At 46.2% G+C, this 16,192-nt stretch overlaps 1 protein-coding gene across 10 annotated transcripts in view; it reads right to left on the bottom strand.

Moving 5' to 3' along the window:
- Window positions 1-15,780, bottom strand: part of SOX6 (SRY-box transcription factor 6) — a 585,747-nt gene extending 569,967 nt beyond the window's left edge. For 2 of the 10 annotated variants that reach the window (XM_041730063.1, XM_041730059.1), the window contains exon 1: window positions 9,343-10,010. The gene's annotated coding sequence lies outside the window, so the exon portion shown is untranslated. Of the gene's footprint in view, window positions 1-7,303; window positions 8,030-8,061; window positions 8,238-9,342; window positions 10,011-10,083; window positions 10,282-10,949; window positions 11,625-15,755 lie in introns of those variants that run through there. The other 8 variants (XM_041730061.1, XM_041730067.1, XM_041730048.1 and 5 more) reach the window with 7 other exon arrangements.
- Window positions 15,781-16,192: the final 412 nt, after the last annotated feature.

Genomic DNA, 16,192 nt, shown 5'->3' with positions numbered 1-16,192 from the left:
GAGAGAGTTGCCTTATAAAACTAGCCACAATTACTACTAAATCATTTTCTCATTTTTACTAATTGGAATATATAACTGATATTTAAAGCTTCTGATCAGCAAAATATTATTCATTTATACATTGGTATATGGGAAATGCAGCACTGGTTTGGCTCTGGAAATAAGTATGAAGATAAAATAAATGAACATTGACATTATATAGAAGAGACTGGGGGAAGGAAAAAAAAAAAAAGAGGGCCAAAAAAGCCAGTCCTGATTCATGACATACAAGCTTTGTTTGTAGTGAATAATACCCTGAAGCAAAACCCAATTGAAACATTTATTCATATCAAGTAGGAAGTTAGACAGTATGACTGGTAAGGTTATCTACTCAGCATAACTTTTATTGAATGAGGCAATGAATCGGAAAGCACTTTGAAAATGGAGTTCTACAAAATGTAACAACCCTATCATCTGATGAATTCTATCACAATCCCCATTTTAAAAATTAGGAAATCAAGTCTTAAAGAGGTTGCATAACTTATCCAAGGTCATGAAATTAGTTTAGGAAATAAGATTCCAAAGGAAAGATTCAAGAAATAAAAATTCAAAGTTTAATTTTTATTTTCTCACATGCAGGTTTATCATTCAAATCAAGAATACATGTTTCCATTTTTTTCATTAAATGAAACCAAAAGAAAGCAGATTAAGATGTGTATATTTGATACAAAGAACTTTCTGGTGTTAATCACTGAAATATACATAAACTGGGATGCCTAGGTGGCTCAGTGGTTGAGTGTCTGCCTTTGGCTCAGGGCGTGATCCCATTTTGGGATCCAGTCCCACACCAAGCTCCCTGTGAGGAGCCTGCTTCTCCCTCTCCCTATGTCTTTGCCTCTCTCTGTGTCTCTCATGAGTAAATAAATAAAATTGCTAAGATATATGTGTATATATATATATGTGTGTGTGTGTGTGTGTGTGTGTGTGTGTGTGTATATCAAGATATATATATATATATATATATATATATATATATATATATATATATATAAAGAAGATCATAAAATCTCATTCTTTGCAGGTTTTCAAAATAGAGAGTTTCCTAACTGATTAGAATGGAGAAGGAGTGATCGAAACACCCCTGGAGGATGCAGGGTGACAGATGAATTGACCTTTCAAAATCCCTTACAGTCCTTAGAATTGGAATTTTCTCAAATTCGAGAGCCGGACATCCAATCTTTGCATTTATCCCAAGTCTGCCAGACTACTAATGAATTCTCTTTTCTAGGAAATAAAGGAAGGAACACATATCATCACATTTCATGTAAGACTAAAAGAAACAGACTATGTAATTCTCCAAAGATTTCATAGTAAGTACACAGGGAAGCTGAAATGGGAAGCCAGATCTGTATAATGATAAGCACAGTACCACTTCAATAATAATACCACTTCAACAGGTATTAAATATTCATGTTATACCTAGCCCTGAGCTTAGTGGTTTACATTTATCTCATTTAAACCTCACAATAATCCTATGACGTATATATTTTTATTACTCCCATTTTAGAGATGAAGAAATGGAGGGTTAGGGATTACATCAAGGATATATTGGGGGTAGGGGGCGGCTGACTTCTAAATAGAAGGTTCAATGCCCATGAAGATAGCTGGAGATTATTTCTGAGAAAATAACAACATTGCTGCCCTTTTATATTCTTTCCCAAGAAAGAATGATGGATTATTCTCTCCTAGTTAGGAGCATTCTTCTCCAGTTCTACCAATGACCTGCTTAGCACCATGACAACTGCAGCTAAGTTTCCCCACCTACCAAATATCAAAAATGTTCAATAGAAAGGAAAATCCTTAAAAAAAAAAAATACTTGTGACTTCAAAAATGCCCTTCAGGGTGCCTAGGACTTAGTAAGTGCTCAATCATGTTACCCAATGATCTGTTTCTAAAGTATGAAAGGAAATATTTGCAACCATGTCTCTGAATGAGTTCCATTTGAAATCTATGCTCCTTATTTAAAGAAAAAAAAAAAAAAAACCTGTTACATTTTCTTTTTTCCACATATTGTACTTGTGTAGTCGTGGAAAGTAAAGCATCTTTAATTTTCTTTGTCTACTTTTAAAGAACTACTTTTCAAAAAAGAGAAGAGATTGTGCTCAGTGAAGTCAAAATCACAAATAGCACTAAAGTCCCTTTTTGCATTTGAATGGATATATTAAAGATAGACAATTCAATTCATCTCTTTAAGATGACTAGAAACAACAAATTATTGAAGGCAGTAGGGATAATAGATCATGTAAAGGGTTATCTTGTGAGATTTTTAGAGAAGAGAGATCAAGGGGATAACTTGATATGAGAGAATATAGAATATTTGCATAGATGCCAATATGCATATCACATAACGTGCTTTGAATTTACCTTGTATTTACTAAGCTTATTTATACAGGCCATCATTGAAAAGCATCAAATCAATACACTTAAGTAATTTTTATTCAAAATAGTTTAAAATACAAAAACTCTTAAAGAATTTCACAATATCACATTAGGCTTCTTCAATACATACTGCTTCAATCCAAAGAAAGCTTTAAAAAGCTTTCTAAACCAGTGTAGCTTAGCAAATAAAATATACCAGTGAATTCCTTGCTACATGTGCCAGAGTAGAATGTTCATAGAGAAAAAGCAAATAGGAAATAGAAAATCTACAAAATTACAGAGCAGCAAATTTAAGCTAGTTACCAAAAATGCAAAATTTTCTGAAATATATACAACATTGGACTACCAATTGTTAGATTTTTCTAATTTCACTATTCAATCCCCAAATAATTACAGGTTAAGATACTAACCCACTTCTTTATAAATAAAGCCAAACAACTCCCTATAAATGCAAAGAAGATAACTCTCTCTAGATAAATATAAAGATTTCTATAGCTTCAAATGATTGTTTTTCAGTTGTAGTAGTACAAAAGGGAATGCCACTACACATTTTTATGCCATTAAAAGGTAAAGAAGAATATTTTGGAATCCTTTAAGCAATTTGAAAGGTTTTTTTTTTTTCCAACATTATATGCTGAGCAATTAGGGAGGATTACTAAACCTATCAGTATTATAAAGTACAAATAACTGGACATTTGATTTTTTTAAAATGTATTTCCTTAGTTTATAATAGACCACAGCACCTACAACTAACCTCAGGAAATCATTCACATCATTCCTAAAGATGAAAGTTTTCTGAGTGGATAGTAAAATATGAGTGATACATAAGGGGTCTTAAAGGAGCAAGAAGAAATTCTGAATATAAACAAGGCATCATTCTGGTAAAAGGAAATACAAACAACTAGAATAAAAATAGTTGATGCACAAAAGCCATAATGAGGGGGTAGCTCAAAAAATAACTTCTACTTTGAATGGTTTGGATGAAATACAAATTATCTACAGAAAAGTGTGGACTGGCATAAATGTTTGTACAAAATTATAAGTGTATTTCAAGAAGTATGCAAGAGGCAACCGCCTGCATGATGCACAAGGTCCCGGCAATGCTCTGCTTAAGTGCTAGTGCACAGAGTCCAAACCACTGCATTTTAATTACCATGCAGCCTCAGATATATTGCCTTTGATATGGAAATGTTCTTGTTCTCTCATCTTCACATATGGTCTCATGCACAGAAATCTTTATCTGATTCATAAAAAATAAACTAGAATCCAATCTCAACACCTGACCTCAGTGCTTAGAAGTTTTTTACTAAGCATGGTGTCACTATAAAAAGAATGGCTAATATTGGTGTAAAGTTGGATATTTTGAGCAACGATATGAAGGATTTACAGTTAAGAACTGAACTGATACTGCTTCTCTGAGGTTTTAGGATTTCATGTTCCCTTTTTTGAGACGACCACAGATTTGAGGAAAAACAGACCATACCCTTTTTTGGAGGTGAGAGAGCCTTAGTAGATTTAAATGATATTCCATCTTAAAACCTCCACCCACATTCTTCAATTGATATTTTTATCCAAATTATGACAATGCATACTTAAAACCTGAAAAGCTCTATAAAAAATCATAACACAAATTTAAAATTATTTCCAGTTTGGCTAAAGGTCTAAACAAAATAATTACCTAAAAAGCTTTTACCCTCTTCCACAGAACAAGGAAAATAAAAACGCTCTTCCTATAAATGGATAAAGGATATGTAATGAAAGGATGATGAAAGTTTCGGATATAACTCTCACCAAAACAATTAGTTCTCAGATCACAGTTGAAGAATATCAGGCAAAAAAGATATGCTATATATTTAAAATGCACTTACATCCAATAAAAATTGCTCTTCACAGACAGACTATATCAGAGTGCCAGCTTTTTTCTTTTTTTTTTTTTTTTTTACTTGAGTATACTGAGATTCAGAATATAATCTAACCAGTAGAAAATGTAGAGTTAGGATGAAAACATAGAATGTTCAATATATTATTTTCTTATTTAAGAAAAAATAATAGGAGAGAGCCACATTTCTTAAACAAGAAGCAATCAAATGCAAAGACAATCCATTTCTTCCTCTAAAAAGCAATGAATATTTGTTCACTTGTTAGCAGACTTCTATAATAAAATCTATTCTCACATACCCATATAACTTAGTAATTCTGAAATAACCTAGATTAATTTTATAAAAAAATAAAAAAAACAGGAATATGACCCATCTAACTTCGTGACAGCAGATAATACGTCCCATCTGCGAATCATCCTGCTGTATGTTATCTGTGTTTTATCATTTCTAGTACCTGTCTGTGCCTGATATGGTACTCTCAGACACATTAGCTAGATGGAATGTTTCACTTGACTTCAAAAACATCAATTGATATATATGCACCCCTAAACTATATTTTAAAAAATAGCTCTTAGATCAATCGGTTTTAGTTGTACTGTACTATAAAATGCTGTTTGTAAATAGTGAAAAAGTGCATACGAATTGCCTCACAAGAGAATTTTTTCAAACTTAAATATGTAATCTAACAAAATTGAAAAGTACAGAAAATATTGAAATGGTTAAAGTCAATGTATATTAAACCTTGTTAAAAGAGAATTCATTTATTCTAGTACCTATTATAGTAATTGAAAGCAAATTATTTAAAACGTCACAATTTCTTCAATATAAGATGTGTAGCAATTTCATCAAGGACCACCACCCCATAATTCCTAAAAGTCAAATAGACACAGACATAAAATCTCAATAATGACACCAAAATTTATCACATATGTATTTAAAGTAATATACTTTAAAGCCCTATAAAAGAAAGATTTGCTAAGTATGTTAAGTATATTTTAAATGTATGTTTTTCCCTTACCAAAAAAAAAAAAAAAAGAAAAATCTGTTGCTTTCTGCTACTAAAGAAAAAAGGTCCAACAGACAGTATAATATTCCTACCAAATGTCATCTCTTCTAGGTATTTAGTTAATGACTTCATTAAAGAATAGTCTCAGCTGAAGGAATAGATATCAATACTGCTTTATCATTTAATATATTTTACACTTATCTTTACAGTATAATGTTGAGTGTTGTAGCTACACAATATACTATTGTAGGAGTTTGCATCATGTTCCATAACAATAAACTTATAAATATTTTTGCTCTTTAAGAAATATGTATACACAAGTGAAAGTTCCTTCTCATTACTTCCAAAACAATAACTAAGAACAACAGTAAACAAGATAAACAATGAATTAAAAACCATCTAGTTTTGCCACCGTAAGTAAAGGAACATGGTGAGAGAGCAGAGGAAAGAGGAGTTGGTGGTGGTACTTGAGAAAAGCAACAGGGGACATCAGTTTGCCTAAGGAATTGATGACCTATCACTTGTCTAGGTCCTGGTTACTTACTGCCTTTGGTCATAAACTAGATCTGATATGTGGGTTCATACTTCCTTGCTTACAGAGTCTGAAGGAGTTTATTTTATTTTATTTTATTTTGGTTGTTTGGTGTTGGTCTTGTTCTTGTTGTTGTTTTAGAATAGGAATAATCCCTCTTTATTTATGAGGCTTTCAAAAATGTAGGAGAAAAAAATCTACATGTCATTTGGCCTACTATCCATGTGCTCACACATGTGTATTCAGGAAGCTATTCTCAGAAGTATACAGATAATTCATTTATGACCTAGTAGAGTTTTTAAAAATTCAATCCTAAGTTTTCCTCTACTAAGAGAAAATGAAACATTTCACTGGTTCAATAAAAGGCAAATGCAACTAAATAAACTGTGCCCCCCACCTGCTGCCAGACAGGTGCACTTTTGCTGCCATAGAAAAGCTAATACTACCCCACTAAACTTGTGGAAGATTTAGGATGTTTGCTTGTTTGTTTTAAAATAAAGAGAATCTTCTAGTAGGTATCAGACATAACTGAGTGGCCTAGGAACAAGGGCAGGAGGGAGACTAGTGAAAGTACCTAATGCTGAGTGTTGAATTCCACCACTGTTACTGCACAGTGTGAAAGAGGGAAGGTCATGTTCATGGCTATAGAAATCTGGTCTCCACCAGAGAGTGCAGGCTAAAGCTGACCTGAGGCTGGGGACTGGGAAGCCAGGTAGGAAGTTCAAGCACCATTCTGGGTACAGAGAAAACAAGGCACTGCTCCTAAGAACCCCAGGCTGAACAGTGGTACAGGAAGAGACTGCAGATCTTTCCGGGCTTGCCCCACAGTGAACACTAGCAGCCCCAAGCGGCTAGGCCTGAAGGGGGAAAACAGAAGCTGCAATCAGGGCACAGAAACTCTCAGACCTCTAGCATGGGAGTAAGAGGGAGAACACAGACAGGTGAACAGTCCAAACTAGAAGCCTGAAGCCCTACCTAAGCCAAGATACAATGTCAAGCCTGGGCTGGTCCTACTGGATTTAGTGCAGACAGAGGAGCGCACTTAGCAGACGTCCCCCGTGGTAAGGGTATGGAAAAGACCTACACTGCCAGATTTTACCCTGAATCTCCTGTCCTCGTTCAGTCTATAGCCTGCTGCTGGTGTCCCATCTACTCCTCTAAACCAGCAGTTCCCCCTCAGACGAAAAATAAAGAGAGGAAACCGGAAGGGATGAGGGAGAAAACCAGAGAGGGGAGAAATCAAAGACAAGACTACAACTGTCACAGTGTTCCCTGGTGCCAGGGCCTCCCAGGGCTGTCCTGGTAGGTCCGGCCTTTCCTGGGGGAATCCTGCAGCCCCCCAACAGATTTGAGTGGACCAAGTTCGCCAAGCCCGTGCCTATGGGCCTCGGGGGGATGAGGTGCTGAGTGGGCAAGCTAATTATACATGTGGCATTTGGGCAGCCGACCGTCCAGTGACACCTTACCTTATGAGGAAACGTCAACCCCAGCAACTGTTCAAAACAAAATGCCATCGCGGGATCAGCTTCGCCGGCTCTTGGCCGGTTCAGGATTGCTTTTCCCACAGCCTCTCGCACTTAGTGCAAGAATGTGGCCTGGGGAGGCCAGCTGTGGGCGGGCGGACCAGCCAGGGTGGGGGGGACAGGCGGGGCGGTCCTTGCCAGGTGTCCGTCCTGTCCCCCCTCGCCATGGACCAGCTTGCAGACCCGACCACTTGACCTTTTTATTCACCAAACCCACCTCCTAGAAATAGACTGGGCGGGGCTGTGTGTGTTCTCCTCCGGGGGCCGGGGTTTGGGGGGGGGGGGAACCCTGGGCATGTGACTATAAAGGGCATAAGACAGGAGACCCTGGGGAGGCGGGGGGAGAGGGGCATTGTCGCAGGCCGACCTCACCGGGCTGTGGTCTGGGCCACCCCGCCGGGGCCCAAGCCTGGGCTCGGGAGTGCGTGCCGGGGTCGGCGCCCAGCGGCGGGGCGGCGGGAGGTCCGGAGCCCAGCCCGGGTCGCAGCCGCGGCCGCCGCGTCAGGCCGCCTGGAGACCCAAACTTCCAGCTCGGCCCTCGGGGGAGGTCACACACACACACACGCACACACACACACACAGAAGCAGCCGGGGACAGCCCATCTCCCTGACAGCCGGGCCCCGCCAGCACAGTCCAAGACTTATTTTTAGTCCCCAAATAGGGGCAGCGTTCAATTATCTGGCAATTCGTACAAACAAACCTTTTCAAACTTGGTCAGCCTCGGAGAGCTTAAATAAAACTCAACGCACGCAGGCAACCACCACCTTTTATCTGCTCGCAACACACCAATATTCTCTTTTTTATCTGAGAGCTCCGAGCAGCGCCCGGGAAACGGAGCGGCTAGTATCTGGCGTCCGCAGCCGCGCGGGCCGCTCCTCCCGGAGCCGGAGCTCGAGCCCCGGCAGCCTCTGCACAAGCCCCTTCCCGGCTCCGACGGGCCCTTTAAGGGAGACGGAAGCAGGCAGCTCCCCCGGGAGGGACCGGGCTCGGGCTGGACCCCGGGGCGGGCGGCAGCACCGCCCCCCGCGCCCCGGCGGAGCCCCAGGGCGGCGGGTCCCCGGCCGGTGTCCGCGGAGGGCGCGGCGGGCGGCGGGCGGCGGGGCCCGGGCGGGGCGCCGGGGCGGGGGGCGCGGGCGGGGCGCGAGGGGCCGGGGGGCCGGGGGGCCGAGGGCAGAGGGGGCGCGCCCGCGGCGGAGCGCCCGGGCCCCGCCGACCCCCGCCGACCCCCGCCGACCCCCGCCGGGCCGCCCCCTCCACGCGCCCCGCGGCCCCGCACCACCGCCCTGGCGGCCCGAGCACGGGGGACCGCGGATCCGCCTTGGGTTTCGGGTGGTCTTGGAGTCCGGCTGGTTTGTTCCTAAAAAGATCGTAAAAAGTCACGTCCGAACCTGGGGGAGGGGACGGAAGGGCGGGAGCGGCGGGGGCCTGGGGGCGGCGGGCGCGGGGCCCTGGGGCCGGAGCGCGCCCGGCGGGCGGCGGGCGGCGGGCGGCGGGCGGCGGGCGGCGGGGGGCGGGGGGCGGGGGGCGCGGGCGCGGGCGGGGGCGCGGGCGCGGGCGCGGGCGGGGGCGGGAAGGCAGCGGCCCGGTTTTCTAGCGACCCGGGTTTTCGCGATCAACTCCGCGCGCTAAACTCGCCCCCCCCCCCCCCCCGGGTAGGACAGCGCGGAGATCCTGGACTCTCTCGCCCGCCCACGGCCAGCGTCCACCCACCGCACAAACAGCCGAAAGTTTCCAAACCGAAACGGGGCGGGGGGCGGGGGGCGGGGTGCGGGGTGCGGGGAGGAGAGCGGTCCGGGACCCGGAGACCCGGAGACCCGCAGACCCGCAGACCCGGCGGGTGCCCCCGACCTCCCGCACCCCGCCCGGGGCCGAGGCTGGCTGGCGCAGGAGCGCTCCGGGGACCTGCGGCGTCGCAGCCCGGCGCACCGCGAAATCAACGCAACACTTTTCAAGAAAACAAAATATTCGCTGGGAAACTTACTTTGCATTTAGTCTCTATTCTTTTGGGGGGATGCGGTTTAAGTCGGCTCGTAAAGGAAAGCTCGTTTTGTCCAGGTTGGATATTGTCTACTTTATGGATCAGCCCTTGGGTGAGGGTTTATTTTAATTTATGGCTTATGCATTCTTTTAAGGTCGATTTACATGACCTCCGGCTACAACTAAGACAGCCGAGGAGGGCACTCCAGTCGTCAGGCGGCCAAACCCACAATTAAAACAGCCCTCCCCCTAGTCCTGCCGGGACTGGGCTCTCCCGGGTCGGCTGGTCGCCGGCTTTGCTTTTTCTCTTTCTCTCCCTCTCTTCTTCCTCCGCTTCTCTCTCTCTCTCTCTCTTTTTTTTCTCCCTCCCTTCCTCCTTTCTTTCTTTATGTCTTTCTTTCTTGTCCTTGCTTCTCTTTCTTTCTTTCTTTGTTTTAATACCGCGCAATAAGATGTGGTATCAGTTTGAAAGTTTCGGTGTAACTTTCTCTAAACCCAAGCCTGCGGCGATCACGAGAAACGCGGCGCTCACAAAGCCCTCAAGGATGCTGCCCCCTTGTGGGCACAGAGGGCATGGCCACCCGGCGGTCCCGTCTGAACCCTCGCGGAGCACACACGCATTTGCTCACCCAGAAAGAGAGAGAGAGCGCGAGGGCGAGAGAGGAGGGAGGGAGAGAGAACTACACACGCAGCCACACAAGCTTCCTCTATCACACAGTTGCGCAAACTTCAATGAAATACCTACCTCGAACTTCACGGAGACTTACAAGTGCATTCTCTAAGCCACCTGACTTCTTTTTCGTATCATTCCCAGCTACATAGATTAGAGTATCTCTACGGGGAGGCGGAGGAGGAGGAATGAGGTGGGCCGAGAGGGCGGACAGATTTCCGGACGAATACTTAGGATGGCGATAACAGCTTTCTGTTGTCAAAGGTTGCGTTGTCTGTCTCTCTCCCCTGCCCTTTTTGCCTTAGTGTCCTACGCACGGTTATCTACAGCTACAACATGTGTTTTCTCGGAGTGGATTTTGGGGGCTGGGGCGGGGGGGTGGGGTGGGGAGGCGGCAAGTAAAGCAGAAGCCCGCCACGCAGATCTGTCACCGCCTCCGGAACCAGGCACAACTCTCCGCGAGGGGGACGCATCCTGGGGACCGGCGCGGCCGCCAGCGAGCGGCAGGCGCTCGGGCCGCTTTCTCAGCCTCCGCTCCCCTCCGCCTCGGCCCCGCGAGCGCCCTCCTCCCGCGCCCGCCCCTCCTCCCCTCTCCCCTCTCCCCTCTCCCCTCTCCCCTCTCCCCTCTCCCCTCCCCAGCCCAGGACGGAAACCCGCCCGGGCCGGCCGGCCGCCGCTCCGGCAACCCGCGCCCTCGCCGGGCTCCGCGCGCTCGGCTCCCGTCCCTCCGCCGGCCCGACCCCAGCCCCTCGGTCCCAGCCCAGGGGAGCTAAGCCCGAGGCGGCCCGGAAGGGCAGAGGCGGAAGGCGCCGGGGCCGGCGGCCCAGCCCGGGGCGCCGGCCCCTGCCGCCTCCGACTCCCCAACAGGTAGCTCACGAGCGGGCCGCGCGCTCTCGCTCTGCCTCCCTCGCTCTCTAGATCGCTCGCTCCGTCCCGGTTACCTGGGCGGGCTCCAGGATGGTACCGCACGGGAGGGCTCCTTGTGCGCTGCGCCGCGGGAGCAAATGGCATTAAAGAAAAAGGGAAAGACACAAATAAAATGAAATAAAATAAAATAAAATAAAAAAATTAAGGAAGGGGAGCCGATGCTGGGTCAGTTAGCGCCGCCCGGGGAGCAAGGGCGCAGAGCCCCCCAGCGCCGCGGCCGGCGCAGCCCGTTAACTCAAGCCTGCGGGGGTGTCCCGCCCCGGGCGGGGGGAGCGCTGACCGGCAGAAGTTTGCCGCCGGGGTGCCCGGAGGTGCGCGCAGAGCGGGGTGACTAGGGGCTTCCCCCCTTGAAACAAGTGAAGGCGATGGTTAGTGCTGTCAATCTTGGCAATCAGTGTGAGCGGCCATGTCGTAAGTATTCAAAGCATTTCCCGTCGTGCAACATCAGAAAGTGAGTGGCCAGGGCATTGATCTGAGCGAGGGAGAGGAGGCAGGGCTCCCCTCCCAGACAACACAGGCAAGATGAGACAAGAGGCGAGGGAGGCAGCGAGCCAGGCAGGGAAGCTGGGAGGGAGGGGGAGGGCCGGAGGAAGAAGAAGGAGGGAAGAGCGGGAGGCAGAGGCAAGAGAGAACCGGAGACAGAGGGCAGAGATCGGCGAGAGCGGAGGTTGGAACTGGGAGCAAGCGCCTGGGAGGAAAGAGTGAAGCAACTACTGGGAGAGAACTGGGAAGGGACAAAGAAGAGAGTTGGGGTCAGAGGGGAATGGGGGCAAGTATTAGGTGGGAGAGAGACTGGGTGAGGAGTAAAGGACGACCTAAGGAACACTATTAGGGCTGGGGCTGCTGGGAGGAGGAGTCAAGAGGAAGGCGAACTGCACTGGGGCAAAGGTAGACAACTGCAGAGAAAGAAAGCAAACTGGGGAAGAGGAGGAAGGCAAGCGGGAGAGGAAAATATAGGGGTGGTAATCTGTGTTCTAAAAAAGTTAAGTGACAGCAGAGGAGCCGGCTGAATGTTAACAAGTACTGAGATACAGAAGTGGACCACAAAAGTGAGTCACGGGAGATACAGAGAAAGGGAAGGACCAGGGCTGAAACAGACCAGGGAGAGGGAAAGATGGGTGAATATCAGGATGAATAATAAGAAGGATGAAAGAAAATGAAAAAGGAACTGGTCAAAAGAGAGTTTTTAAAAGAGATGCTGGAACCAGAAATCATGAAAACACACCAGTTAGTAGGATCTCAGTAAATGGAGGAAGAGAAATTTATTTTCAAAGGAGGAGGAGGAGTTGAAAGAAAAGAAAAAGCAATTGACATAGGAGATCCTTAATATATGTAGGTGGCAATGTTCTGCAGACCATGTGATTATGGAGTTTATGGGTTAAAATAATTAGAAATAACAAGACATGTCCAAACTACCGAAGAAAAAAATACCTTTACAGCAATAAATAAGATAATTCCATATTTATTATATGGATAAGTTTGTGCTATGTGGAATTGGGTGGGTGATCTATGTGTTATTACCTCAACTTTGTAGAGGAAAGGATTTGGAGGTACAATTTCCAAGAGGGGTAGCTTGGAAGTTTTAGAAGAGGGAATGAGTTTCTGTCACCCTGAACAGTATGTAAAAATGCATGTCAGGTGTAGGAAATTATATTAATAAAAGGCACCCCCAAAAATCCACATAAATTAAAGATTCTCTTTGATTCATGTGTAGGGTAGATAAAAGATTTGCAAGGGAACAGAATGGTCTAAAGGAGCAGAGACCGGGAACTTTGTCTTAGTGCACGCAAGCTGAGGGACCGAGTAGGGAGGGGATAATCTTGGTGTCAGGTATTAGAGATGCAGAGTAAAAGAAATAGATGAAAAAAAAGCACTGACAGCAGCAGACACAGAGCTAACTCGAGGCGGTGTGCACCAAGTCAGGTTGGCCTGCCTTAACCCAGGCCCAAAAAGATAGACTAGATTCCAGAAACTCTAAGATCAGTGGAGAGTCAAAATTACATCAAAATTAAAAGCTGGAAGAGAATTTCTGACATACCTATGTAACTACTGCAGAGATTTGTGGAGGAAAAATCCTTACTAAGTAGAAACTGATCCGAGATGGCCACTTTGGGACACTTTACAAACAAGGACTTTGTGAAAGAAGATATGGACAGGAATCTTGACCCAAGAAAGTCAGAAAATTCACAGCAGTCTAAGGTTGCCAAGATTTTGAACAAGACTGCCCACAGATTAATTGATAAAAGTGATAAAATGTAGAAAGCCTCACCTTTGTTACATTAACTTAGAAAAAAAATGGAGTCAGCAAGCACAGAAGATGGAGCAAGCTGAGATGTCAGTCATATGTTGGCTTCTTAAAGTAGATTTTTATGTTTGGTTTCATACGAACTCCAGACAAGAGAGGATAAAGAAACAAGGGTGAGAGTGAGCATCTCGGATTAGTGGGGCAGAAGGAATAGCCAGATGCTTCTACCCCAATAGGAAATAAGATATTCAAGGATTGGAAGTTTAAGGACTTTAAGTTCAAAATGACTTGATAACTATGGGCTGAGAAGACAGCTAGTCCCCAAGAAGAAATATTGTGTCCCCATAGCCCACAGTGACTTTCAGGACTAAAATGACCGCCCCCCCAAGAAGCCAGAGCCTAGAGGCCATTAAAGAGAAAGCCTGGCACCTTGCAGCCAGTTCCTCCCACTCCAGCATTCCCAGAACTACCAGGCATGCCCCTTGACCTCCAAGGCCCAAGGGACAAACCCAGACCAGCATTTCTAGCCTAGACGTGGGCCAAATCTTTTCTGGGGTTTGTTCTAGGTTTTGGCTTTGTAAATAAGAGAAGCCAGGCCCAGCGCTGGGTTCCAGAGTCTCACACTCTCCAGCCACCTGCCCTGGAACTCAACCCGTGGGGCAAAAAAAAAAAAAAAAAAAAATCTCCCCAAAGCCTGATGAGGTCAAAATCGAATGACCTGTCCTAAGTGGGTGCGGAGTTGGGGCAGAGAGATGAGGGGGTAGTTTCCATCCCAAAGCCTGACTCCTCATGGAAGAGTTACACCGAGGGAGGTGAAACATCCTGGACGGAAATGCTGGGATGCGACTGGGTTCCTCGGAGTTGCTGCGACAAGTCTGGCTTTTCAAGCACCAGCGCATCCATCTCTTTAAATCACACAGCATTTGGGGATCTGGGGGGTAAGACTGACCCCGCCAACTAGATGCAGGCCGCTGGCGGGAGGCAAAAAGGGGGGAAAGGCAACATTATCAAGATCTCTGGAGTCCAAGGCCCCAATACTGGGCCGCCGGGTGGACCTTCCGGTTAGAAGCGGCAGGAACTCTTTAGAATTTATCTAATAAACTGATCCCAAAGTAGATTGATAATGCGGAACCCGAGGCTGGTCACAACATTGATCCCTAAAGTTAAAAAACTAAAGTTTGGGGTCTCGGCGCTGCACTTCAGGCTGTGCATGGGGTGACACGTGGCCCTGGGGGCGGGGGTGCGCCCTAAGGGTTTCCTTTCCAGCCTCGGGCTCGACTGTACAACGCAGGGGGCGAGGCGGAGAGCGCTCTAGCGAGTTGAAGTGCCGGGCTCCCCACCTGGTCCGCACTGGCCTGCGGGCTCGGAGAAGTTCCACAGGCAGCGTAGGACACCCAAGCACCTTATCGCCAGATCCAGGCGCACTGGAGCTCACTTGCCCTGGGGGTCGGAGTACCGCGCGGTGCTCGAGAACCCTGGGCGCCGAGCTAGGGGAACTAGGAGGGAAGGAGGGGCGAACGCGTGGGGGGCTAACTTACCTGCCGCAGCTACCGCTGCCTCGGTGCAGTCGCGGTGTCCCTGTGCACAGCAACCAGCAAAGGCAACTCGGCTTTGCTAAGTTTGGCCTCGCACCTCCAGAGAAGAGGCGCGAACCCGCAAAGGAAAGGCGCGCGCAGTTCCTGGAGAAAGGTCCGCCTGAACTTGGGAAGGGCAACGCAATGAATTCTGCTAAAGAATTTAATATTTAAAGCACCCACGCAAAAATCATAACGACTGTTAAAACCTCAAATTCTCGCTGTGAAAGTCTCCTTACAACCAGCGGGTGAACAATTCAGATCTACATCTTAAGGTCGCTAACTTATTTCAGGAAGGGCTTTAGAGCTACTGTATAAATAGGACCAATATAAATGTCTTTACTTCCAAAACACGGGGAATGAGAACTTTACTGAAACGAAGAATAAGTTAAAGAGTATAAAAAGCCAAAAAGGAAGAAGTTGAAAACTTTAATTACAGCACGGAGAAAAGTTTTAGCAATTGGTTTCCTTAAACAGGGATAACAAACATAACAGCACTTCAGTAGCCCACTGCACTTCATTTAAGTTTGGTGTAACCAAATAACCCAAACTCCCAAATAACAGTGCCCTTGGGACTCTACCTCAAAGAGGTCGGAACTCGTGTTTCAACAACAAAAGCAAAAAACAAACTGTGAATGATGCTCTGTGTTCTTTAAGACGTCATTTTGCAAAAGGACAAGGCATTGTCCCTGGACTTTAAGTGGCTAGACAATAACGTTAAATTTCATTTGAATCTGCGCATCATCCTGTTGGGAAGACCACAGCGGTGGCGACAGTAGCAGCAGCACCGCCACAAAGGAGGTGGGGAAAAGTGGTAAAAATGCATGAACTTTTTTCAAAGAAAAATAAAGATAAATCAAAAATAAGTTTTACAGACATGTCTTTCCTGGCTTAGGAAAGTTAATTTTTAAATGTGCTTCTGCTGTCTAAGGTGCAAAGCCGAGCGAGGGGAGTGCGTGGCTGGAATCTGCATGCTGATAAGAGAAGGCTGATGTACTTACAGTGACAGAGGGCAGGCTGCGGGAGAAAAGCTGTTTGTGTTAGCCTGCGAGTTACCCAGGGCTGCAGTGAGAGCAGAAGGGAGGAGTGGGAGTGCCAGTCTGCGTACACCTTCACCGCGTCTCATTACATCTGCCAGCCTCTCTCTCCCTCTCTCTTTCATTTCCACATTCCCTTTGTTCCTGAAAAAAAAATCTACACGTCACATCAGAGTCCCCAGATGCAGTCTACACCAAAGAAAAAAAAATGAATAATTCAATCAAACTGTGCATAGTCTCTAAGGCAATAAATCTATTGCACTTAAAGAAACGAAGGGTAATTACCACCATGGAATTAGAATAAGGCCAAAGACCCGAGATGTCGTTGAGTCTCTGGGTAAACTCCCCGGTCAAATAAAGTTTCATTTATTTAATCCTTTTGACATCTCAAATGGAAAGTC

This window comes from Vulpes lagopus, chromosome 15, assembly GCF_018345385.1.
Source record: "Vulpes lagopus strain Blue_001 chromosome 15, ASM1834538v1, whole genome shotgun sequence".
Lineage (NCBI taxonomy): Eukaryota > Metazoa > Chordata > Mammalia > Carnivora > Canidae > Vulpes > Vulpes lagopus.
The sequence above is the reverse complement of the archived record's forward strand: the minus strand, read 5'-3'. Positions and strand labels throughout refer to the sequence as shown.